Source organism: Phyllobates terribilis, unplaced genomic scaffold (genome assembly GCF_046119375.1).
Source record: "Phyllobates terribilis strain yellow unplaced genomic scaffold, ASM4611937v1 Scaffold_4__5_contigs__length_816908805, whole genome shotgun sequence".
In the NCBI taxonomy this organism is placed as follows: domain Eukaryota; kingdom Metazoa; phylum Chordata; class Amphibia; order Anura; family Dendrobatidae; genus Phyllobates; species Phyllobates terribilis.
The window spans coordinates 108296696-108323723 of NW_027362764.1; positions in this window are offsets into that span (position 1 = coordinate 108296696).

Consider the following 27028-nt stretch of genomic DNA (forward strand, 5'->3'; position numbering starts at 1 on the left):
ATAATAAAGCAACCTCATCCTTACCTTTCCATGGTTCCCACGACAGCTTCAGCTCTGCTACATCGAGATGACAGGCTGGACCGCAGCAGAACGCTGCCATCCAGCCTGTCATCCCGCAGACACTGAGAAGCGCAGGCTTGCTTGCGCTGCTCAGCGTCTCTCTGTGACGACATCCAGATGAGCCGAGTTCATGTCCAATGAACTCGGCTCACCTCATGCACGTCACTGACAGCGTGGGAAAATTCTCACGCTGAAGCGCTGATTGCAGGAGAATTCTCCCACGCTGTCAGTGACGTGCAGGAGGTGAGCTGAGTTCATTGGACATGAGCTCACCTCATGCACATCACTGACAGCGTGGGAGAATTCTCCTGCACTCAGCACTTCAGCGTGAGAATTTTCCCACGCTGTCAGTGACGTGCATGAGGTGAGCCGAGTTCATTGGACATGACCTCGGCTCATCTGGATGCCGTCACAGCGAGACAGTGAGGAGCGCAAGCATGCCTGCGCTTCTCAGTGTCTGCGGGATGACAGACTGGATGGCAGCGTTCTGCTGCGGTCCAGCCAGTCATCTCGATGTAGCAGAGCTGAAGCTGTCGTGGGAACCATGGAAAGGTAAGGATGAGGTTGGTTTATTATTTTTCTTTTATTGCAGGAGATCGTTGGCTTCAGCTGGAATGGGTGTGATGGTAAGTATGGTTTAATTTAGAACAATAAAGAATTGTGTCTTTATTTCAATTAAAGGACTTTATTCTGGGTGTTGTGTTTTTTTTAAATACTTTACTAGAAATTCATGGCGGTCATGTCTAATACTGGCGTGACCCCATGAATTTTGGGCTTGGGGCCAGCTGATAATACCAAGCTGGCCCTAACCCCTTTATTACCCAGTGAGCCACCGCACCAGGGCCCTGGATGAGTTGGGTACAGCGCCAGAAGATGGCGCTTCTATGAACGCGCCATTTTCCGGGGTGGCTGCGGACTGCAATTTGTAGCGGGGGGGGGGCCCAGAAAGCTTGGGCCTCCCTGCGCTGCAGATTCCAGCCCCCAGCTGTCTAGTTGTACCTGGCTGGACACTAAAATAGGGCGAAGCCCACGTACTGTTTTTTTAATTATTTCATGAAATTCATGAAATAATTAAGAAAAAAAGGCCTTCCCTATATTGTTGTGTCCGGCCAGGTACAAATAGGCAGCTGGTGGTTGGGGGCAGCCCGTTCCTGCCTGCTGTACCTGTCTGGACACAAATATAGTGCGAAGCCCCACTTCAATTTTTTTTAATTATTTCATGAAATTCATGAAATAATTAAGAAAAAAAGGGCTTCCCTATATTGTTGTGTCCGGCCAGGTACAAATAGGCAGCTGGTGGATGGGGGCAGCCCGTTCCTGCCTGCTGTACCTGGCTGGACACAAATATAGTGCGAAGCCCCACTTCAATTTTTTTTAATTATTTCATGAAATTCATGGAATAATTAAGAAAAAAAGGGCTTCCCTATATTGTTGTGTCCGGCCAGGTACAAATAGGCAGCTGGTGGATGGGGGCAGCCCGTTCCTGCCTGCTGTACCTAGCTGGACACAAATATCGTGCGAAGCCCCACTTCAATTTTTTTAAATTATTTCAGGAAATTCATGAAATAATTTAAAAAAAATTGACGTGGGGCTTCGCGCTATATTTGTGTCCAGCCAGGTACAGCAGGCAGGAACGGGCTGCCCCCAACCACCAGCTGCCTATTTGTACCTGGCCGGACACAACAATATAGGGAAGCCCTTTTTTTCTTAATTATTTCATGAAATAATTTAAAGAAAATTGACGTGGGGCTTCGCCCTATTTTTGTGTCCAGCCAGGTACAACTAGGCAGCTGGGGGCTGGAATCCGCAGCGCAGGGAGGCCCAAGCTTTCTGGGCCACCCCCGCTGCAAATTGCAATCCGCAGCCACCCCGGAAAATGGCGCGTTCATAGAAGCGCCATCTTCTGGCGCTGTACCCAACTCATCCAGGGCCCTGATGCGGTGGCTCACTGGGTAATAAAGGGGTTAGGGCCAGCTTGGCATTATCAGCTGGCCCTAAGCCCGAAATTCATGGGGTCACGCCAATATTAGACATGACCACCATGAATTTCTAGTAAAGTATTTAAAAAAAACACAACACCCAGAAAAAAGTCCTTTAATTGAAATAAACACACAATTCTTTATTGTTCTAAATTAAACCATACTTACCATCACGCCCATTCCAGCTGAAGCCAACGATCTCCTGAAATAAAAGAAAAATAATAAAGCAACATCATCCTTACCTTTCCATGGTTCCCATGACAGCTTCAGCTCTGCTACATCGAGATGACAGGCTGGACCGCAGCAGAACGCTGCCATCCAGCCTGTCATCCCGCAGACACTGAGAAGCGCAGGCTTGCTTGCGCTCCACAGTGTCTCTCTGTGAGGGCATCCAGATGAGCCGAGTTAATGTCCAATGAACTCGGCTCACCTCATGCACGTCACTGACAGCGTGGGAAAATTCTCCTGCACTCAGCGCTTCAGCGTGGGAGAATTCTCACACTGAAGCGCTGAGTGCAGGAGAATTCTCCCACGCTGTCAGTGACGTGCAGGAGGTGAGCTGAGTTCATTGGACATGAGCTCACCTTATGCACGTCACTGACAGCGTGGGAAAATTCTCCTGCACTCAGCGCTTCAGCGTGGGAGAATTCTCACGCTGAAGCGCTGAGTGCAGGAGAATTCTCCCACGCTGTCAGTGACGTGCAGGAGGTGAGCTGAGTTCATTGGACATGAGCTCACCTTATGCACGTCACTGACAGCGTGGGAGAATTCTCCTGCACTCACCGCTTCAGCGTGAGAATTTTCCCACGCTGTCAGTGACGTGCATGAGGTGAGCCGAGTTCATTGGACATGAACTCGGCTCATCTGGATGTCGTCACAGAGAGACGCTGAGCAGCGCAAGCAAGCCTGCGCTTCTCAGTGTCTGCGGGATGAGAGGCTGGATGGCAGCGTTCTGCTGCGGTCCAGCCTGTCATCTCGATGTAGCAGAGCTGAAGCTGTCGTGGGAACCATGGAAAGGTAAGGATGAGGTTGCTTTATTATTTTTCTTTTATTGCAGGAGATCGTTGGCTTCAGCTGGAATGGGCGTGACGGTAAGTATGGTTTAATTTAGAACAATAAAGGATTGTGTCTTTATTTCAATTAAAGGACTTTATTCTGGGTGTTTGCGTTTTTTTTAACTTTGACTATGGGGTTAGTAATGGGGGTGTCTTATAGACGCCTTTCCATTACTAACCTGGGCTTGATGTCAGCTGGCATTATAAGCTGACATCAACCCCAACCCTATTACCTCCTGCCACCGCACCAGGGCAGCGTGGAAGAGCGAGGCTAAGTGCCAGAATTGGCGCATCCTATGAATGCGCCATTTCTGGGGCGGCTGACGGCTGGTGTTTCTAGCCTGGGAGGGGGCCAATATTCATGGCTCCCTTCCTGGGCTATTAATATCAGCCCCCAGCTGTCTGCCTAGCCTTTGCTAGCTATTAAATTAGGGGGGACCCCACGTCATTTTTTTGGGGGGGTCCCCCATTTTAATAGCTAGTAAAGGCTATGTATTCAGCTGGGGGCTGATATTAGTAGCCTGGGAAGCTCCGTGGGTATTACCCCCTTCCCAGGCTTCAAACATCTGCCCCAGCCGTCTGCTTAACCTCCGCTAGAGCCTAAAATTAAGGGGAACCCCACGCCAATTTTTTTAATAATAAATCCTTTGTTTTAATACTAAATGACAAGTACAGTAACCAACACTATCACTGTACTTCATATATATGTGACTGACATGTTTCTATCTATCTAATCTATGTGTGAAGCTCTATTCTGTCTGTTATAAATTGTCGGGTACAGATGCTGAATTGCCGGCCGGCTTTTTAAAAGAGACGGTGCATGAAAACACTATTATTTTTTTTGATAAATCCTTTACGCTAAATGACAAGTACAGTAAGCAGCACTTTCACTGTACTTCGTATATATGTGGCTGACATGTTTATATCTATCTAATCTATGTGTGAAGCTCTATTCTTTCGGTTCTAAATTGTCGGGTACCGGTGTATGCCGCTGCTGAATTGCCGGCTTTTCATGTTTCACTGTTGGCACTGTTCCCATCGATTTGGGCAATCACTGTAATGCCACAACCACCATGGCTGTGGCATTACATTGAGTGGCAGACAATCCCTGCATGATTGGTGCTCTAAATAGCGCCAGACATGCAGGACACGCTTTTGGTGCACGAACAGTTATCGAACATAACCTCGAACAGCCGAATTTTTTGCAAATCGTTCGGGTTCGTCGAACAACTCGAACACCGCCCAAAACAGCTCGAATTTGAGATTGGCGAACAGTTCTAGTCGAACACCGCTCATCTCTAGTCAGTAATGAACACAGAGTCCGTGTGATGCAGTCCCAAGATCTTTGCTCACAGTTGTTGCAGTTCTGGTTACAGTGACCGATGTAACGGCCTTCGTCGCTCTGTGCTCACTCAGTGAGGGGTTCAGCCGACCCCCAGGTAACTCCGGAGTATTTAGCAGGACCCCCTTCTGTGTGTCCTTTCTCTGGCCTTCTCCCTGCACCTCACACCCAGTGACACTTCTATCCGGTACCCTCGGACCTTGGCGGGCGACGTGTGTTCCGTCCCCTGGGTCCTATGTGGCTACCTTCTTAGTGAAACTGGTGTGGACTTTTGGGTTATGGTACATAAAGTGCTGTAGCCTCCGGTTTCTAGTTGAGCCTTGCTGTTTCTCCGCTAGTTGAGGGACCGGTTCCCCTTATCTGGCCTGACCCCTCTACCCCCTGGTAGCAGCGGTCGTACGGGTGGCCTTCTGCACGGCCCGTACCCCTAGGGTGCCTTCGGTTCCTGGAGCCTTCCTGCTCCCACTCCTCTCTTCTCTCCCTCAGTCCTGGGCCTCACAGGCTAGGCCCGCCTCTGGAGCAGAGCTCATACAGAGCCTCTGCTCCTTCACTTCTCCTCTTCTGACTGGACTGACAGAACTCGAAACTGATCTAAGATGGTGTCCCTATTTTATACTGCTCCTACTCAAGTGCTCCCAGTATCTACTTCCTCCACCCCATCCACTACATGGTTCCCTCTCTGTAGGTGGTTCCCCCCACTCCAGCCAGGGATCAGGGACTGTGCTCTCCCGTAGGAGCAATCTCGCCCTGTCCCCCGGAAATGTGGTGTAGTGAATGCTGGTGTTAGGGTCCTGAGCTGTACTCCTTCCTTACATGAGAGTGAGATACCACACCTCTGGATGAGATGTAATACCTCTGTGGCGACCGAACTCTCAGGGGCGCGGCGCCACACACCCCCCTGGTAAAATACAGCACGTCCGCGGGCTGGAACAGAGTAAAAACAATTTTAAAGACATGCAAAAACTTTTAGGATGCATCCGCATATAAGAGCATAAACTACATTCCTTCCCTTTATGGGAGGTACACTTCTTTTTACTTTACTGGTTACTAGTGTTGAGCCACCCCCGTAGTGTTCGAGTTCGGTTCGGTTCGTCGAACACCCGTGTGTTCGCCGAACTGTTCGTCGAACTGTTCGTCGAACACCTTCGAACACCGTTAAAACCAATGGCAGGCAAACAAAAACACATAGAAACACATAGAAAACACCTTCAAAGGTGTCCAAAAGCTGACAAACTGCTCAGAAGACATAACTAACACATGGAAAAGTGACAAGTACATATAGTCATGCGAAAATAAAAGAGGTGGAGGAGTAAAAGGAGGGGGAGACACAGATATAGGCATGTCATGCCCTTCTAAAATCCAAAAAGTGAGAAGCCGACACGGCCAGTCCGCTCCTGCCCGTGCCACCTCCGTGTCGCCGGGTTTGTGCCAGAGCCGCGGTGAACCCTGACGGCCAGCCCCCCTCTCCCAATACTGGTGCCTGTCCGCTGGTGGGTCGAGCGAGCCCCCCTGTGGTGGAGGCAGCTCTAAGCTTTTTAATTTAAATTGTCTCTCTAATTTGAATGAATACACTTTAAATCCATTTACAAGGATCTATTGGAGGGCAAGTCTCATGCCAGCAGCCGCGGTAATTCCAGCTCCAGTAGCGTCCACTAAAGCTGCTGCAGTTAAAAAGCTTTTATAAGGATCGAGCTCGGCTGTCCACCGCAAGGCATCCTACTGCCAGTCCCAGCCCCTATGCCTTGGGGTGCCTCCTGATGCTCTTCACTAAGTATCCCATGGTCCCGAAGCATTTCCTTTGAGAAAATTAAGTGTCTAAACTACAGGTGGTGTAGCTTGCTTAACAGCCGGGATAATCCGCTGACTAGCAGACACTGCTACTAGGCACAAAGTATTTCCTGGGCTAGATGCAGTTAAAAATTTGTAATTAGATACTCTCGTTGGATGCTGAGAAAGCATTCCATAGAGTCTCCTGGCACGCCATATATGATTCTCTTAAAGAGCTTGGGGTAGGGGTCTAGGGGACCCTTTTATAGCCAAAATCACGGCCCTGTATCGCAATACGTCACCTAGGCTGAAGATAAATGGAACTGTAGCACCCTGAGGGCTCGGTTGCTACAGACGTATTGCACCTCACCCAGAGGTGTGATATCTCACTCTCAGGTAAGGATGGAGTGTGGATCAGGACCCGACACCTGCATGCATTACACCACATTGCCGTGGGGCAGGGCGACCAATATGCCCCTGAGATGGGCACGACAGTCCCTGTCCCTGGCTGGAGTGGGGGGAGGGAACACTGAGGAAGGGGAACCCTGTAGTGCAGGAGCAGGGAGGAAGCAGTTCCTGGGTGCATTGAGAAGGGAGTATAAAAGGTGGGCACCATCTTAGTTCAGTGCAGAGAAGTCTGAGCAGAAGTGGCAGGGAGCAGGGGCTCTGCATGAGCTCTGCTCCGGAGGCGGGCCTAGTAACAGAGGCCCAGGCCTGCAAGAGGGAGAAGGAAGGAAGAGGAGCGGAGAAGGCTCCAGGAACGAGGAATGAAGGGATCCCAGGGGTGCGGACGGGCGAGTCGCCACCGCACGCCCGAATCCACCTGCGTGGAGGGGTCAGGCCAAAGGGGGAGACCGGTCCCCGAACTAGTGGAGGCAGGAAACGATCCTCAGCTAGAAACCGGAGGCTCTGTCATTTTATGTGGCGCAGCCCCTTGCTCCACCCGCTAGGAAGGCACCACATAGGGTCAGGGAAACTGGCGCCAAGTTTACCAAGAGGAGGCCCGAGGCAGCCGGACAGAAGTGTTGGTAAGAAAGGCCAGACAAAGGACACACAAAGGGGGTCCTGTGAAGCGCTCCAAAGTTATCTGGGAGTTGTCTGAGCCCCTCACCTGGTGAGCACAGTACGACGTGGGCAGCCGTTACCTGCAGACGTGGTCTGGATAATAAGAACTGTGAGTAAAGGCCCTGAACTGCATCACTGACTCCGTGTCGTTACTGCTGCTGCCCTGCACCATCACCCCCATCCTCCGCATACACTGCCCTGAGGCTATACTCCTCCCGTGGGGAGTTATGCTACGCTCTGCTGCACCCACAACACCAGCCTTAGCGGTCTGCCCTGTAGCGGCGGTTCACTCTGACCGCAATCCACGGGTGGCATAGTCGGACATTTAAACATCAAAACCACATAAATAGTTCCGCCACTGGTTTGACCGCCCTGAGCCACGGAACCGGATCGCCGCCACGAAGACTACAACCACCAGCATCCACCAAAAAGGGTCCGGCTCCGGGTGTCCCAAGGCCCAGGGGGTGCGTCAGAACATTTTCATCACCTTTCACAATCACCAATGGGACAAGGCAGGGATGTCCTCTGTCCCCTCTCTTATACATCCTAGTGACGGAGCACCTGCTCTCATCAATTCGCCATAACCCCAATATTAGGTGGATTGAGGTGGGAGGCACCGAGTACAAGTGCTCTCTATTTGCTGATGATGTCCTAGTATATATCACTCAATCACATATATCCATCCCTGCTGTTATGGCTGAAATAGATCACTTTGTTACATGGTAAAATTTTAAAATCAATGCAGCGAAGTCTGAGGCCCTCGATGTCTCCCTCCCTAAATCCATATAGGATTCCATCCAGTCCAACTTTCCCTTTGCCTGGCCCTCACAGGGTATCAAATACTTAGGAATTCCTATTCATAGAGACCTCTCCCATCTATGTTATCTTAATTTTGGGCCCTTTATTGAACAATTCCATACAGACCACGGTTGGCAAGTTAGAACTGTAAGATTCACTACGTGAACCACTGGTGTTTTGTGGAAAAGCACATGTACACCGCGTTCCAAATTATTATGCAAAAAGTGTTTAGGAGTGATAAGGGAAGAATTTGTTTGTTTGTCAGTTAAACTCATTGATGGTGATGTGTGTCAGGGCTCTTTATATCACTGTAAGCAATTGCAGACACCTGTGCTAATTAGTTTGGCAGGTGTTTCCAATGAAAGGCAAGACTACTTAAGAAGGCTCTCTCACATTATTAAGCAGCCTACATTTTCTGCCAAAATGGGAAAGAAAAAGGATGTGTCGGCTGCTGAGAAGCAACAAATTGTGGAGTGTTTAGGTCAAGGCATGACTACAATCAACATTGTGCGATGATCAGGATGAAGTGTCTTGGCAATCAAGAAGTATGTAGCTGATTCACAGTACACACGTGTGCGTGCTGATAAGGGCAAATTGAGGACTCTTTCCTACAGGCAATTACGTCAGGTTGAAAGAGCAGCGGCAAAAAAGCCTTGTCATAGCAGCAGACAAGTTTTTGAAGCTGCTTGTGCCTCCAACGTCCCCCGAACAACAAGATGCAGGGTCCTTCAGAGGTTTGCAGCTGTGCATACGCCATCCTGTCGACCTCCTCTATCCACTTCACACAAGCAGAAACGGCTCCAGTGGGCCAAACATTACATGAAGACTGATTTCAAAACTGTTTTGTTCACGGATGAGTGCCGTGCAGCGCTCGATGGTCCAGATGAATGGAGTGGAGGATGGCTGGTTGATGGACACCCCACGCAAACACGGCTACAGCGCCAACAAGGAGGAGGTGGAGTAATGTTTTGGGCTGGAATCATGGGGAGAGAGATTGTCGGCCCCTTTAGGATCCCTGAAGGCGCTAAAGATGAACTCCATAATGTATGTGGATTTTCTCAAACAGCACTTCCTGCCATGGTTCAAGAAGAAGAACCGTGTATTTCACAGCAAGATCATTTTTCTGCATGATAATGCACCATCTCATGCTGCACATAAAACATCTGCATCTCTGGCTGATATGGGCATAAAAGGGGACAAACTTATGGTGTGACCCCCATGCTCCCCTGACCTCTACCCCATTCAGAACCTTTGGAGCATCATTAAAAGGAGTGTCTATGATGGCGGGAGGCAGTTCACATCTAAGCAACAGCTCTGGGAGGGTATTCTGTCCTCATGCAAAACAATTGAAGCAGAAACCATCCAAAACCTGACAAATTCAATGGACGAGAGAGTTCAGAAGCTCCTTTCGAACAAGGGGTCCTATGTGAAAATGTAACATCACCTAGAATAAAGTTTTGAGTTGAAAACTGTTTGATTTCAGTTTCTAACAACCTGCTAATGCTTATAATTTCAAAAATGACCATTTTTTTGGTCTTTATTAAAATGAAAAGGTTGATCGAAAAGTTTGGGGGATCTAAGAGTGTGGCAACCCAGTAGTCATGATTACTTCGAATTCTGACAATATGAGGGTCATGCTGCAGGTAGTGCAGCAAGAAGGCACTTATGTGTCTTGCGCATCTCGGAGCCCCAAAATTATTTTCCGGGCTAGATGCAGCTAAAAATTATTTTTAATTTTAAATCTGGTGAAGCTTATTATAGATGGCCTAATAGGATCAGTGCTGCACACTGCTACAAAGCCCAAATTATTTTCCAGTCAAGATACAGATAAACATGATTAGTAATTTGAAAGCTTAAAACGGTTGGTAGGGTGATTTTAACCAATCATCAAGCTTTTACTCTCCCCAGGATGACACAGGGGTAGAAAAGTCGTTTCGGATCCATGATTTGTTCATCTTTATGAACGTGAGTCTGTCTACATTATCAGTGGAGAGCCGCGTGCGCTTATCTGTCAGCACACCACCAGCAGCGCTGAACACACGTTCAGACAGAACGCTGGCTACGGGGCATGACAAGATCTCCAAGGCGTAAGTGGCTAGCTCCGGCCATTTATCCAGATTGGAAGCCCAAAAAGAGCAAGGGTCCAGTGACACAGTCGTGGCTTCAATGTTTACTTGGAGATACTCCTGTACCATCGTCTCTAGGCGTTGACTATGTGTCAGACTTCTTGTCTCCTGTGGCCTTGCAAAGGATGGGCTAAAAAAGTGGTGAAATGATTCCGCAAAATTGATGTTACCAGCAGATACTGTGGTTCTGTTACGGTTTGAGTGCTGAACACTTGACGGTCCCACGGTTGGCAAGTTGGAACTGTGAGATTCACTACGTGCACCACTGGTATTTTGTGGAAAAGCACATGTAAGATTCTGCAACAGTCTCTGCTGATACTCCTGCATGCGTGCATCCCTTTCTATGGCAGGAATAATTTCTGCAAATTTACTTTTGTACCGGGGATCTAACAGTGTGGCAACCCAGTAGTCAGGATTATTTCTAATTCTCACAATTCGAGGGTCATGTTGCAGGTAGTGCAGCAAGAAGGCACTCCTGTGTGTTGCGCATCCAGGAGCACCAAGTCCCTGTTGTGTTGGTGGCGAGGTAACAATCATGCTTCCTTCCTCTGTCCTCTCCCCCCAACCTCGCACAACAGAAATGTGATCAAGGTCTCCCTCATCTGATGAGTCTTCCATCAGTTCGTCCTCCACTTCTTCCTGGGCTCCTGCACCTTCCTCACTAGTTTGGCTGCTACCATGCGCCCTGGTAAAATCATCTCCCCCACCCTCACATGCCTGCCGCCTTGGTGCTGCCGACCGTCTGGACCTTGCAGATGTTAGCCCTTCCGCATACAACTCCTCCTCCTCTACTTCCTCCACCTCCTCTTGTTCCACCACCTGACTCCGAATTCTGTTTAACATGTGCTCCAGCATGTAAATCACCGGAATAGTCATGCTGATAATGGCATCGTCAGCACTAAACATCTTCGTCGCCATTTCAAAACTGTGCAGAAGGGTGCATAGGTCCCTGATCTGAGACCACTCCTCCAGCGTGATTTGCCCCACCTCTGAATCTCGTTGGCCCAGGCTATACGTCAGAACGTATTGCACCAGGGCTTGTCGGTGCTGCCACAGTCGCTGCAACATGTGCAGAGTTGAATTCCACCGGGTAGGCACATCGCATTTTAGCCGGTGAAGTGGCAGGCCCAACGACTTCTGTAGAGATGTAAGTCGCTGAGCTGCGGGATGCGAACGGCGGAAGTGAGCACACAGCGACCGTGCCCTCTGCAGAAGGCCATCTAGTCTGGGATAGTGGGCTAAAAATTGCTGGACAACCAGGTTCAACACGTGAGCCATACAAGGCACGTGTGTGACATTGCCCCGGCGAAGGGCCGCACCCAGGTTTGCAGCATTGTCGCACACGGCCTTCCCTGGTTTCAGGTCCAGTGGAGACAACCATTCATGAAATTGGTTCTCCAGAGCTGACCACAACTCCTCAGCTGTGTGACTCACATTTCCCAGACATTTCAATGTAAAAACCGCCTGATGACGTTGAGCCCTACTGCCAGCATAGTAAGGAGGTGTGCAGGATCCCTTCTGCGCAGTTAGAAAGCTTGTGGCATGACCAGACAGGCTTTGGGTGCAGGTGGAAGACCGAGAGGAGGTTGAGGAGGCAGAAGCAGTGGAGGAACTTTGACATAAAGAGGATTGACGCACAACTCGTGGGGACGGCAAGACTTGGACAGCAGCCCCTTGTCCTGCTGTCACCATAGTTACCCAGTGCCCAGTCAGCGACATGTAACGCCCCTGTCCATGCCTACTCGTCCAAGTGTCTGTGGTGAAATGCACCCTGTCACACACAGAGTTTCTCAAAGAAGCGGTGATGTTGTGTGCGACATGCTGGTGGAGCACAGGCACACCTTTCTTTGAGAAGTAGTGCCGACTGGGCATCTGGTACTGGGGCACTGCGACGGACATAAGGTCTCGAAAATCCTCTGTGTCCACCAGGCGGAAAGGCAGCATTTCTGTAGCCAAGAGCTTGCAGATGGTGAAATTCAACCTCTTAGCTTTCTCATGGCTAGGAGGAAATGGTCTTTTACTTGTCCACATCTGAGGGACCGAGGGCTGGCTATTGTGCTTAGACGGGGTTGATAAGGGTGTCCCCGGCAAACTGCCGGTCTGTGAGGAAGATGCAGGCGGACATGTTAGGTTGCCTTGATCCAAAGGTGGTGCTATCGATGTCGGAGAGCGCTCAAGACCAGCTGGTGTTACCACCTCCAAAGAAAATGATGACCTGCCAATCACGCTGGCTGTTGCGGGTAAAGAGGTGGCAGGTCTGCGCCCCAAAACAGGTGTGACTGCTGTCCCCCCAGTCACAGAGGATGAAGAGGCCGCGGATGCACAAGATATGGCAGACGGTGGTTGGCCCGGCCGGCTAGGCCGCATTGTAGCACACTGAGCTTCCCACTGCAACTTATGCTTCATGTCCATGTGCCGGTTCATGCATGAAGTACTCAAACTATGTATTTTTTGGCCTCTACTTAGCTTTTGCTGACAAATGTTACAGATAACACGAGTTGGGTCATCTTTATCGATCTGAAAAAATGCCCAGGCTATGCAAGGCTTAGCACCCATGCGACCTGAAGAGCCACCACGACTTGTGGTGAGAGGCAGAGTTGTGTTTGAGGATGCAGTTGTTGACGTGCTTCCAGTACTACGTCTCTGTCCAGGAAGGCGCAACCTGACCTCGTCGTCACTAGCATCTTCCTCCACCTCCTCTGCTGACCTCATCTCTTGGCTGACTGTGGGTTGACAGTAAGTGGGATCTCCGACCTCATCATCATCACCCTGTGCGTTATCACACCCGTCGTCCTCAGAGCCAACCTGTTCCTGCCCTGACAAAAAACTAAAGTTGTCGCTCCAATCAGGTATTTGAGTCTTATCATCGTCTTCCTCATTGTCTCCACCAACAGGAGTTACAGTTTGGGAATGAGGGTCTACATTATGGTCAGAACCTTCTGCGTCTGGTCCTGGATCCGACTCATAAAGATTCTGGGCATCAGTGCAGATCATTTCCTCGTCTGGATTCACAGAAGCGCTGGAGTCGACCTCTGATTCCCAGGCTATAGTATGAGTAAACAGCTCTGCAGACTCAACCATCTGTTCTACCTCATACTCAGACGGGCAGCTGGAGATTTGGGAGCTGTGAGGAAGCAAGTGCGATTTGGGTGACACCTTTGAGGACTGGAGTATTTGTGATGTTGAAGTTGATGTGGAGGAGAGCCCACTTAAAGGAGCACTTGATATCCGTTGAAGCACCTGCTGTTTTTGTGCCTCATCTGGAATTTGTAGCGATTGGCGTGGCCGTAAGAAAGGGATCTTATCACATTGTCCGCTAAAAGAAGTAGACATTTTAGTTTGGCTGGAAGATGGTCTTTCTTCTGCACCTACCCCACGGACACAACCTTTTTTCCCCTTCCCAACACGCCTATTCCCCTTTCCACCAGCAGCAGGCCTTTTTCCACTCATTTTGGTGGTTAACTAATTCACAACTCTGGAGTTGTTTGCACAAAAAAACAATGGATGGTAACCGAGCAGAGCTGAGTGGCCAAACTGTGGTATTAGGCCAAAACTATTGGCTGGGTTAGATGCAGAAAAAAATTATTTTTAATTTGCAACCTGATGGAGGTCAGTATAGATGGACTAATAGACCAAGTCCCACACACCGCTAGAAGCCCAAATATTTTTTCAGAGCTAGATGCAGAAATTTTTTTTATTCAATTTGCAACCTGATGGAGGTCAGTATAGATGGACTAATAGACCAAGTCCCACACATTGCTAGAAGCCCAAATATTTTTTCAGAGCTAGATGCAGAAAAAAAATATTTTTAATTTGCAACCTGATGGAGGTCAGTATAGATGGACTAATAGACCAAGTCCCACACACCGCTAGAAGCCCAAATATTTTTTCAGAGCTAGATGCAGAAAAAAATTATATTCAATTTGCAACCTGCTGGAGGTCAGTATAGAAGGACTAATAGAACAAGTCCCACACACTGCTAGAAGCCCAAATATTTTTTCAGAGCTAAATGAAGAAAAAAATTATTTTTAATTTGCAACCTGATGGAGGTCAGTATAGATGGACTAATAGACCAAGTCCCACACACTGCTAGAAGCCCAAATATTTTTTCAGAGCTAGATGCAGAAAAAAATTATTTTTAATTTGCAACCTGATGGAGGTCAGTATAGATGGACTAATAGACCAAGTCCCACACACCGCTAGAAGCCCAAATATTTTTTCAGAGCTAGATGCAGAAATTTTTTTTATTCAATTTGCAACCTGATGGAGGTCAGTATAGATGGACTAATAGACCAAGTCCCACACACTGCTAGAAGCCCAAATATTTTTTCAGAGCTAGATGCAGAAAAAAATTATTTTTAATTTGCAACCTGATGGAGGTCAGTATAGATGGACTAATAGAACAAGTCCCACACGCTGCTAGAAGCCCAAATATTTTTTCAGAGATAAATGAAGAAAAAAATTATTTTTAATTTGCAACCTGATGGAGGTCAGTATAGATGGACTAATAGACCAAGTCCCACACACTGCTAGAAGCCCAAATATTTTTTCAGAGCTAGATGCAGAAAAAAATTATTTTTAATTTGCAACCTGATGGAGGTCAGTATAGATGGACTAATAGACCAAGTCCCACACACCGCTAGAAGCCCAAATATTTTTTCAGAGCTAGATGCAGAAAAAAATTATATTCAATTTGCAACCTGCTGGAGGTCAGTATAGAAGGACTAATAGAACAAGTCCCACACACTGCTAGAAGCCCAAATATTTTTTCAGAGCTAAATGAAGAAAAAAATTATTTTTAATTTGCAACCTGATGGAGGTCGGTATAGATGGACTAATAGACCAAGTCCCACACACTGCTAGAAGCCCAAATATTTTTTCAGAGCTAGATGCAGAAAAAAATTATATTCAGTTTGCAACCTGATGGAGGTCAGTATAGATGGACTAATAGAATGATGCTATGCCCAAAAGATTTTACTTCACTAGGTGCAGTAAAAAAATTGGTATTCTATACACAGGTGGTATATCTTGCAACACAGATAGGCTACTCCACTGACTAACACACTCTGCAATAGGCCAAAAAGGATTAGCTTTGCTAGATTCAGCCAAATGCTGTGAAAAAAACTTGCACAGCACTGGCACAGACCTGCCTGGCAAAAACTGATAGGAACTGATGTAACCTAGTCCTGAAAAGGACTCCAATTACAATTAGTCTTTACTCCCACAATCTATCTATTTAAGAGCACAGACCTGCTTGATAAAAGTCGTAGGAAATGCTGTAACCTAGTCCTTAAAAGGACTGCAATCACAACTATTCCCTACTCCCAAGCTATCTGTATATTTGTGCGAAAATTGGCTTGAAATTAACAAGGTATAGCGCACACAGCAACAGCGGTGCCGTCTAACACGCAGCTGCAGCAGTGAGAAAATGGTGGCGACGGGGAAAATGGCTTGGTCTTATAGGGCAAGGACATGTGACATACACTGCCAATCACACATGCCCTTGCTTGTGTGAAAAAAAGCACTTCGCTCCGTGTGTGCGCTGCTGATAGGCTGACAGATTGCACCTCCCCACTGCAAATGCGGGAAAGAGAAAAAAAAATGGAGATCTTCATTGTTCCTGCAGAGATCCATCCCCTGCCCCTCCCCCCGCCCCGCTGTACACTCAAACTGCGTATTAACATTAATTTTCATCATTACTGAGAAAAAATCCAGTTATGATTTTGGTGCACGAACAGTTATCGAACATAACCTCGAACAGCCGAATTTTTCTCAAATTGTTCGTGTTCGCCGACCGGCTCGAACACCGCCCAAAACAGCTCGAATTTGAGATTGGCGAACAGTTCGAGTAGAACAACGCTCATCTCTACTGGTTACGTTTCTTTATCAAAACATTATGAGACGTTTTAAAGAACATTTCTCTTTACACTTATAAAAACATTATAAGACTTCTTCACATATACAAACACTTCTTTTGCATATAAAACATTTTCTCATTTAAACATTCTATCAGGTCACAGCATAATCTGCAACCAGGTGTCCATTTCTTTAGTAAAGAGCAAACTGGTAAACACGAACATGAGGGACCCGTCCAAAACCCTCAACGGAGGCCCTGAGGTAGCGGCAGGGCTTAGATGATCCAGGTGTTGGACCACGTCTTCGGCCACCTCCAACGGGTTTTTGTTCAATGGTCTTGGTTCTAAAAATATAAAACCAATAGGGGGCACCTCAAAAGGTGCAACTATTTACAGGAAGTGGCTGCTCCCAGTCCTCAGCCGGTCAGTCTTTGGACTCGTTCCGGGTAACTAAGTAGACAGGTTAAATGTTCACACAAACTTTAACTTGCAGTGTCCATTCTGCACAGGTACGGGTGACTAATTGCGGTCTTTAATAGGAGTGCTCCCTCTGTGGAGGCTCTTGTTCACAATAAGCTGACCCACCAGGTCTTCAGCTTCGTAGAGGTAGAAGTCGCTCTCTTCCTCCACCTTGTGGACATTGAGGGCATACCAGCCCCTTACTCCTCGGTGACGGGTGTAAGTCACTGTGTCTCCGGGGTAGAGGTCCCGATCAGGGTGACCCGCTTTTAGGTGAGACTCCACGTCCCTCCTGTTAACAAACAAGTCAATGTCTGTGTGCGGTTCCCGGATGAACCCCTATCCGGCCTCTAAATTTAATTTTACTACGGTCCCTTCTTCCCTGGGACCGTGGGTTGCTTTGTTGGCCTGGCGGGCCCGGGTCTTTTCCACCAAGTTCTGGGCCTCTAATTTCTCCCAGCGGACCTGCCGGAGGCGTCGCTCCTTTTCCAACTGGACAAGCTATTGGTGGCAGAACTCTTTGTGGCGGGTTGCAGCTGCCTTCGTCTCCTGGGAGAACTCCATCAGGTCCTCCCCAGAGTGATCCCACTCAAACTGGGCCTTGTCTTCCGGCAACTGGGAAACTGCGGCAGGCTGCGGAGTGGGTAGGAGCGAGGGCCGGGGGTCCTCCACCTCTGTGGACCAGTCCCACCGGCGACGTCTGTACATCCACTCGGCTGGCGGGGGAGTTGGTTCCTGCGGGGGACCCAGAAGCTGGCTGGCTGTGCCGGTGCCCGGAGGTAGCGGTGTCTGGGCCTGCGGGGCATGCAGGGCGGGCACACCCGGGACTTGTGGGCCTTGCGACGGGGTCAGGAGCGGGCTGCTGCTGGTGGCGCCCTGGGTCGGAGGGCTTGGCTGTGGGCCTAGGAGCGGGCCGCCGCTGGTGGCGCACGGGGCTGGAGGTCCTGGCTGTGGGCCTGGGAGCGGGCCGCTGCTGGTTGCGCCCTGGGTCGGAGGGCTTGGCTGTGGGCCTAGGAGCGGGCCGCCGCTGGTGGCGCACGGGGCTGGAGGTCCTGGCTGTGGGCCTGGGAGCGGGCCGCTGCTGGTTGCGCCCGGGGTCGGAGGGCTTGGTTGTGGGCCTTGCTGTGGGGTCAGGAGCGGGCTGGTGTTTGTAGCGCCCGGGGTCAGCGGCTCCACCAGGGGGCCCAGGAGCAGGTCGACGCTGGCAGCGCCCGGGACAAGGAGACTCCTACCTGCTCCCGCGGCCGCTCCTGCGTCACGTGTCGCCTCCTGGTGCTGGTCGGGATCCGCCAAGGCTGGGGCACCGCCGGTGCTTGGTAGCATCGTCGGCTGCCGGTTCGCCATCCGCTGTTCCATCTCCCGTCTCCAACCTGTGATGGTGTCTCGCTGGGCCCTCTCCATCCTCCGGCCCAGGTCTTCCATCCCAGAGCGGAGGAACTCCGAGTCCTCCTGGGGCAGCTTAGCCACTAGCTCCTCCAGGGTGTAGGGTGCTGCGGCCTGCAGCAGGCTGCTGCCTGGGGCTCTGGTGCTGTCTTCCTCCATCTTCCCTACTGGGTGCGGCCTGCCTAGACTGATCCAGACCACGCCCTGTCTCCCAGTTTTCCTCTATCCTCTCCCCTATTGGGGGCGGTCCCAGGGCAGTTTGTTGCGGTCGCATGGCAATCTGCTGTCGGTCACGTTCAGGGTCAGCCCCCCCACCTTGATGGACACACTTGCATACATGACTACTGCTGTTTTGGGAGGGCTCCGCTTCTGGTGCCATTCTGGGACCTGGCCCACGATGGGAGGTGGTTTCTTGTCGTCTTTTAGCATGCACATAATGGCGCCCGTTCTTCTGGGGCGGGCGCCACATTTAGTAGAAAACACAGTCTTTAGGCGCGCGATACCCGGTGATAACGGGTGGGCTCATATCCTGCCGACTACGCCAAAATTGACGCGCCCCCTGGGCCCGAAGCCGGGCCGGTAGACGCTGGGGGTTGTAGTCACCATGGCGGTGACCCGGTCTGTGACCCAGGGCGGTCAATCCAAGGGGTTATTTATATGGGTTTTTATATTGTCCGACTACACCACCTGTGGAGTGCTGCTAAAGGGGGGGCCGCTGCTGCGGAACAGTCCTCTGAAGCTGATGGTATTGCAGCAAGGGTATTATTACTCCCCACAGGAAGAGTGTAGCTTCAGGGAAGTGTGGGTGGATGATGGTGGTTGTAGTGCAGGGAGTCAGTAATGAACACAGAGTCTGTGTGATGCAGTCCCAAGATCTTTACTAACAGTTGTTGCAGTTCTGGTTACAGGGACCCATGTAACGGCCCTCGTCGTTCTGTGCTCACTCAGTGAGGGGTTCAGCCGACCCCCAGGTAACTATGGAGTATTTAGCAGGACCCCCTTCTGTGTGTCCTTTCTCTGGCCTTCTCCCTGCACCTCACACCCAGTGACACTTCTATCCGGTACCCTCGGGCCTTGGCGGGCGACGTGTGTTCTGTCCCCTGGGTCCTATGTGGCTATCTTCTTAGTGAGACTGGTGTGGACTTTTGGCTTATGGTACATAAAGTGCTGCAGCCTCCGGTTTCTAGTTGAGCCTTGCTGTTTCTCCGCTAGTTGAGGGACCGGTTCCCCTTATCTGGCCTGACCCCTCTACCCCCTGGTAGCAGCGGGCGTTTGGGTGGCCTTCTGCACGGCCCGTACCCCTAGGGTCCCTTCAGTTCCTGGAGCCTTCCTGCTCCCACTCCTCTCTTTTCTCCCTCAGTCCTGGGCCTCACAGGCTAGGCCCGCCTCTGGAGCAGAGCTCATACAGAGCCTCTGCTCCTTCACTTCTCCTCTTCTGACTGGACTGACAGAACTCGAAACTGATCTAAGATGGTGTCCCTATTTTATACTGCTCCTACTCAAGTGCTCCCAGGATCTACTTCCTCCACCCCAACCACTACATGGTTCCCCCTCTCTAGTTGGTTCCCCCCACTCCAGCCAGGGATCAGGGACTGTGCTCTCCCGTAGGAGCAATCTCGCCCTGTCCCCCGGAAATGTAGTGTAGTGAATGCTGGTGTTAGGGTCCTGAGCTGTACTCCTTCCTTACCTGAGAGTGAGATACCACACCTCTGAATGAGATGCAATACCTCTGTGGCGACCGAACCCTCAAGGGCGCCACAGAAGCATGATGCAAACTAGTATCAGAACATGCGCATAAAGTGCAACTAAAAATACCCAAAACCGCATTGTGTAAATGACGCGCCCCTGGGCCTGTGTCGCGCTGCGTTGCGCACGCGGGAGCTTACCCGGAGCCGGATCTGTTTAGGGTTGTAGTCTCGTGGCGGTGACCCGGTCCGTGCCCAGGGAGTCAAACTGGACGGCAGTCTGTTAGCGGTAGAAAATGGTTGATGACTACGCCACCCGTTGAATGCAGCCAGGGGGCTGCTGCTGCAGGGCAGACCGCTGAGGCCGGTGGAAGGATGGTGCAGCGTGATAGTATAACCCCCAACGGGAGGGGTATGGCCTCAGGGCAGCCGACGTGGATGATGGGGGTAGCAGGAACCACTCAGAGACGGTATGGTAGCGTTCAGGGTCTTTACTGGTAACAACGATAGACCCTCCCGGAGTACTTGCTAGCGAACGGGGCCTGGTCAGTCCTTGAGCAGATGGGATCTCCCCTGGCCAGGCGTAGTTGTAGGCCTCCCAAGCTGACTGTACTCTTCTGGCTACCTTGCTAGAAGCTGATGTAAGTAGCCCACGTCCCTGAGTGTACCGTGTGGTGCTCACCCGTATGGCCGGTGACTCGGGGCCTTCTAATGGCTTCCGCTCCACGATGGCGGTGCTGGTCCCACGCGTGCGACCGGGCCTTCGGGCTTCTGGGCCAGGGGACCTGAAATCCCCTGCCTGACGGATTCTGCTGCTGGGTAGAAGTTAGTCCCCACAGCCTCGGACTCCGGGTCCGGTAAAGAATCTTCTTAGTCAGGGCGAGCTCTTTAGCTGCCAGCCCCTGACTCCTTGTGACTCTGCTGCTTCCTATGCTGCTCTTGTCTCTACTCTTCCTGGACTCACTAACCCTGCCTCAGCCCCGGGTTTATACAGGGGAAGTTCTTCCCCTCCCAAGGCTGGGCAGGAGGTGTGGCATGCACAGGATCCCTGACCAAAGGACCTCCCACCTGCTCTCAGACGTAATATCTCTATCACTGTGACAACCAGACCCCTGGGGTGTCACATAAACAGGGACCAATGTGAACCAAGGGCAATGGCCATGACGCGCCCCCTGGGCCAGTGTTGTTGGGGATACCCGGAGCCGGATCAGATGGGGGTTGTAGTCTCCGAGTGGCTGTGACCCAGTCCGTGCCCAGGGTGTCAAGCTCAGTGTGTGGCAGTCCTTATGATGTTTCTAGATGTTCTTTTGTGTCGACTACGCCACCCGTTGAATTGCGGTCAATACGGCCGCCGCTGCAGCAGGGTCCACTGAGGCTGGTGATGTGTGTGCAGCTTAGGTAGTATAACCCCCAACGGGAGGGGTATAGCCTCAGGGGGTCAGTTGCAGAGGATGGGGGTTGTGGTGGTGCAGCGAGGATGGAAATGAGACTCAGAGTCGGGCTGTGCAGTTCAGGGTTTTTACTTACTGCAGTTGTTCTGGTCACTCCGGCCTTGAGTGACCACCCGAGCCGTGCTGCGTCCACCAGGTCCTGGACTCGGCCAACCCCCAGGTGATTCTGGAGCGTGGTCCTGAGCTCCCTTTCTGTCCTGTCCTCTTCTCTGGCCTTCCCCACCAGGGATCCACCTATGTCCGGCTCCCTCGGGCCTCTTGATGGTAAACCCTTGTCTCTGGGTTCCCTGACCCTATTCCTGGTCTGCCTTCCGGGTGGATTTAGTGGGTGATCGTGGCAGATCCTGCCCACGACCTCCGGTTCCTGGCTAAGGTGTGCTGTAGCCTCTGCCAGCTTGGGATCCGGTACCCTGTTGCCAACTCTTCACCCTCTGGTCTAATTTGGGCTCTTGGAGTTCCTTCGTTCTCCCCCTCTGGGTCTTTCCTTCTCCTCTCTCTTGGCCTTGGAGCTGCTCTTCTCCTCTGCTCTGCTTCTCTGACTCAACTCTGACAGACTGACCTCACTCTGCAAAAGACCCTGTCCTAAGATGGTGCCCACCTTATATACTCCCTCTATGTGTGAGCTCAGGTGACCAGCACCCAATGAGCTCCTAGCACTACCCAGACTGCTCCCCCTATCTGCCCCTACACTACTGGGATGTTCCACCCCCCTCCCACTCCAGCCAGGAACAGACACTGTCGTACCTGCACATTTCTCTAGTGGGAGTACCATCGGTCTGTTCCCCGGAAATGGGATGTGTGTAGTGCATGCAGCTAACTGAGCTCAGTTCCACACTCCATCCTTACCCGGGAGTGGAATATCACACCTCTGGGTTGAGGTGCAATACCCCTGTAGCAGCCGAATCCTCAGGGTGCTACATTCCCCCCTGGTAAATCACAGCACGTCCTCGGGCTGTAAAATATAAACATCCAAAACATACAATTTTTTTCATAAACATAAACATAGAAAACATCATATATATATCATAAAACTTTTCATATAAAACTTTTCATAAATAACATTCTTGTTTCTGGTTCCTCCGGTCACGGTGCAACTTGTGACCGGGTAAAGTGCGACAGTCTCTCTTGGAATAAAACAGTTCCCTATAAAACCGGTAGAGGGCGCCTTAGGAAGCGCAACTATATACAAGGGGATATGGCCGCTCTCAGTCCTCGGCCAGGTATTAGGAACTAGGGATGACCGCTCTCAGTCCTCGGTCAGTGGGAATAGGGACACACGGGGTTAACAGTTCACTCTTATCCCAACGGGGACATATTTTAAGCAGCAACAGTTCTTGGTACCCCGACGGGCAACTTTATACAGTCTCTCTCTACCGTACTTCAACGACGGCGTCCTCCTGCTCCTTCTTTAGATTCTTCAGACCCGTCCGGGTCCTCTTGCTCCTCCTCACACCGCAGCTCCTCCTCCGTCAGGCGATGCACATGGAGGGCGTAGGGTCCTTTGGCACACTTGTGCCGGGTGAAGGTGACCTCGTCCCCTACATACAGGTCACGACCTCTGTGTCCCTCCGGCAGATGGCTTTCTACGTCTCTGCGGGTGACAAAGACGTCGCCGGGGGTGTGATGGTCTCTAATGAAGCCCCATCCGTGCTGCATGTTGAATTTTATCACAGTCCCGGTGGAAGGGGGACCATGAGCTGCACGGGGATTCCTCCTGGTCCGGCTCTTCTGCTCCGCGCTCCTTATCTGCGCTTGCTGTTCCCGGACCCGCCTCTCTCTCCGCTCCCTCTCGAAGACCTCAAGCTGCTGCCGGCAGCACTCTGCACGCTCTGCTGCGGCCGCCCGAGTCTCCTGAGTGAACCCCATGAGGTCTTCTCCGGTGGGGTCCCACTCAAACTGTGCCTCTTCCAGCGGGGGTGAGGTCCTCTTTACAGGCTTCGGAGCCGGAATCAGGGGCTCGCACATGGGCTTTGCTCTCTGGAGTTCCAGCTGAATATACTCCTGAGGCCATACAAAGGGCTGCCCATCCGGGCACGTGTGCTGGGCGAACAGGTCTTCACCCAGGTGCGGCACTCTAGATGTTGAGGGCGCGTTGATGGTAGCTGCGCCCGGGTCGACCAGGCCTTGCGACCAGGCTTGGGGCACCCTAAAGGCAAAGGGCACCGTAAGAACGGCGGCGCCCTGGGTTACTCGGCCCTGCGACCAGGCCGGTGGCTCCGCGGAGGTAGGGGGCGCTGTTGGAATTGCGGCGCCCGGAGGTACTAGGCCTTGCGACCAGGCCGGTGGTATTTCCTGCTTGGCCACGCTCGAGGTCGAGGCGTGTGACGTCACAGGGGTCGCGGCCGCGGTTTCCGGTTGAGGCCTAGTCGGCGGCGGTGACGATGCAGCGACGGGCACGGCAGGGGGAATTTCGGGCTCTGCGACGGGGAGCTGGGGCAGGCACGCGGTTTCCCGGCTCGGGGTAGAGACGTCCCCTTTACCTGCCTCCGTCCGTTCAGCTCCCTTCTCGGCGCCGTCTCCTGCCTTCATTCCTCCTGCGCCATCCTCAGAGGCGGTCTGTCTCCTCGTCTCGGGTGGCGTGCTCCGCTGACGGGTTTCGGTCTGCTGGGCCATCTCTCGGCTCCACTCCGCCAACGTCTCCCGCTGCACCCGGGCCATCCTCCGTGCGAGGCCCTCCAGCGCGGTCTGTGCACACTCCCGGTCTCGGGGGAGCTGTGCCAGGACCTCCACTAGGCCTAGTGGGGTTGTTGCTTGCAGCAGGCTCCTGACCACTGGGTCGGTGCTGCCTGTCTCTCCCTCCATCTCCGGGTAGGCTCTCTCTGGACTCTCTTCCAGACGTCTTGTCTCCGGGTGCGCTCTCTCCAGACTGCTCCAGGCGACACCCATCTTTGTTCTCTTCTTCTGTCTCCGCCCACATCGAGGGTGGTCCCGGGGCAACTTTGTGATTGTCGGTTCCAGGGGCAGTTCTCTCACGCTGATGGACACTTCCAGCATCACAGTCTCTGTTGGTGGGCGCGGTTTCCGCTTTTGGCGCCATTCTTCGACCTGGCCCACGATGGGAGGTGACCTCTTGCCACCCTCTGGCACGCCCATAATGGCGTCCGCTCTTCCAAGGCGGGAAATCTTTGGAAATGGCGGGAATCGTCTCCCAGTGGCGGGAAACTCCATGGATGGCGGGAAAAAGCTGCAAATGGCGGACAACCGGCGGGAAACGACCTGTGATGGGGCCCGATGGCGGGGACCCTCCGGAACCGGCAGGAGACTTCTTTTTGAGGTAACGGTGTACTTTTCTTCAGGCACGCAGTACCCGGTTGTTGCGGGCACGTAATCCTGCCGACTACGCCAAAGTTGACGCGCCCCCTGGGCCAGTGTTGTTGGGGATACCCGGAGCCGGATCAGATGGGGGTTGTAGTCTCCGAGTGGCTGTGACCCGGCCCGTGCCCAGGGTGTCAAGCTCAGTGTGTGGCAGTCCTTATGATGTTTCTAGATGTTCTTTTGTGTCGACTACGCCACCCGTTGAATTGCGGTCAATACGGCCGCCGCTGCAGCAGGGTCCACTGAGGCTGGTGATGTGTGTGCAGCTTAGGTAGTATAACCCCCAACGGGAGGGGTATAGCCTCAGGGGGTCAGTTGCAGAGGATGGGGGTTGTGGTGGTGCAGCGAGGATGGAAATGAGACTCAGAGTCGGGCTGTGCAGTTCAGGGTTTTTACTTACTGCAGTTGTTCTGGTCACTCCGGCCTTGAGTGACCACCCGAGCCGTGCTGCGTCCACCAGGTCCTGGACTCGGCCAACCCCCAGGTGATTCTGGAGCGTGGTCCTGAGCTCCCTTTCTGTCCTGTCCTCTTCTCTGGCCTTCCCCACCAGGGATCCACCTATGTCCGGCTCCCTCGGGCCTCTTGATGGTAAACCCTTGTCTCTGGGTTCCCTGACCCTATTCCTGGTCTGCCTTCCGGGTGGATTTAGTGGGTGATCGTGGCAGATCCTGCCCACGACCTCCGGTTCCTGGCTAAGGTGTGCTGTAGCCTCTGCCAGCTTGGGATCCGGTACCCTGTTGCCAACTCTTCACCCTCTGGTCTAATTTGGGCTCTTGGAGTTCCTTCGTTCTCCCCCTCTGGGTCTTTCCTTCTCCTCTCTCTTGGCCTTGGAGCTGCTCTTCTCCTCTGCTCTGCTTCTCTGACTCAACTCTGACAGACTGACCTCACTCTGCAAAAGACCCTGTCCTAAGATGGTGCCCACCTTATATACTCCCTCTATGTGTGAGCTCAGGTGACCAGCACCCAATGAGCTCCTAGCACTACCCAGACTGCTCCCCCTATCTGCCCCTACACTACTGGGATGTTCCACCCCCCTCCCACTCCAGCCAGGAACAGACACTGTCGTACCTGCACATTTCTCTAGTGGGAGTACCATCGGTCTGTTCCCCGGAAATGGGATGTGTGTAGTGCATGCAGCTAACTGAGCTCAGTTCCACACTCCATCCTTACCCGGGAGTGGAATATCACACCTCTGGGTTGAGGTGCAATACCCCCGTAGCAGCCGAATCCTCAGGGTGCTACAGCCACATAGCAGAGGGAATCTGCAAGTACTTTGATAATCAATCCAGTATGTTTCTGGTATAAGAAGAAAAAGGTGCCATTCATGACAGACGAACAGTTAATCTCCAGATGGTTGTATGTATATCTCACCCATTATACGTATTACAACTTAGTACTGTCTACCAAATCGACAGACGCCCATCTATGGGTCTCTTGTCCCCCTGGTGTGACAAAGGATGGGCACTTGGATGTGCCATATGTATGTGGAGGATAATGGGTTGGAACCCTGAGGATTGTACCCTTTTGCAATATCAGTTCTGTATAGTGCGGCTTTCTTTTGAGTGTATATATATATATATATACACAGTGACTTGTGAAAGTATTCACCCCCTGGACATTTTTCGTGTTTTGTTACCTCACAATCTGGAATTTTGATTTTTTTTAATTTTTTTAGAGGCTTTGCATCAGTTCATGTAAAGAATATGCCTATAACTGTGAACATTTGGTTTTCTTTTTTATTGCGAATCAAACAATAAATAGGACAAAATAACTGAAAACTTAATGTGCATAATTATTCACCCCCCTAAAGTCAGTACTTCGTAGAGCCTCCTTGTGCTGCAATTACAGCTGCAAGTCGCTTTGAATAAGTCTCTATAAGCTTTTCACATCTGGCCATTGGGAATTTTGCCCAATCCTCACGGCAAAACTGCTCCAGATCCTTCAAGTTAGATAGTTTCCTCTGGTGAACAGGAATCGTCATATCTGACCACAGATTCTCAATTGGATTAAGGTCTGGGCTTTGACTAACCCACTCCAAAACATTTACACGTTTCCCCTTAAATTATTCAAGGGTTGCTTTAGCGGTATGCTTTGGGTCATTGTCTTGTTGGAAAGTGAGCTTTCATCCCAGTCACAAATCACTGACAGACTGAAACAGGTTTTACTCAGGAATATCCCTGTATTTTGTACCATCCGTCTTCCCCTCAACTTGAACCATTTTCCCAGTCCCTGCTGCTGAAAAACATCCCATCAGCATTATACTGCCACCACCATGCTTCACTGTGGGAATGGTGTTCTTGGGGTGATGAGCTGTGTTCTGTTGTGATACGCCAGACATAGAGTTTACCTTGGTGGCCAAAAAGTTAATTTTTGGTCTCATCTGACCACTGTACTTTCCTCCATACCTTTGGGGAGTCTCCCACATGTCTTTTGGCAAACGCAAAATGAGCCTTACAATTTTTGGGTGTAAGTAAAGGCTTTTTTATGCCCACTCTTCCATAAATGCCACCTCTATGGAGTGTACGGCTTATTGGGGTCATATGGACAGATACTCCAGTCTCTTCTTGGGAACTCTGCAGCTCCTTCAGGGTTACCTTTGATGTCTGTGCTGCCTCTCTGATTAATGCCCTCCATGCCCAGGTGGAGAGTTTTGGTGGGCGGCCTTCTCATGGCAGGCTTGTTGTGGTA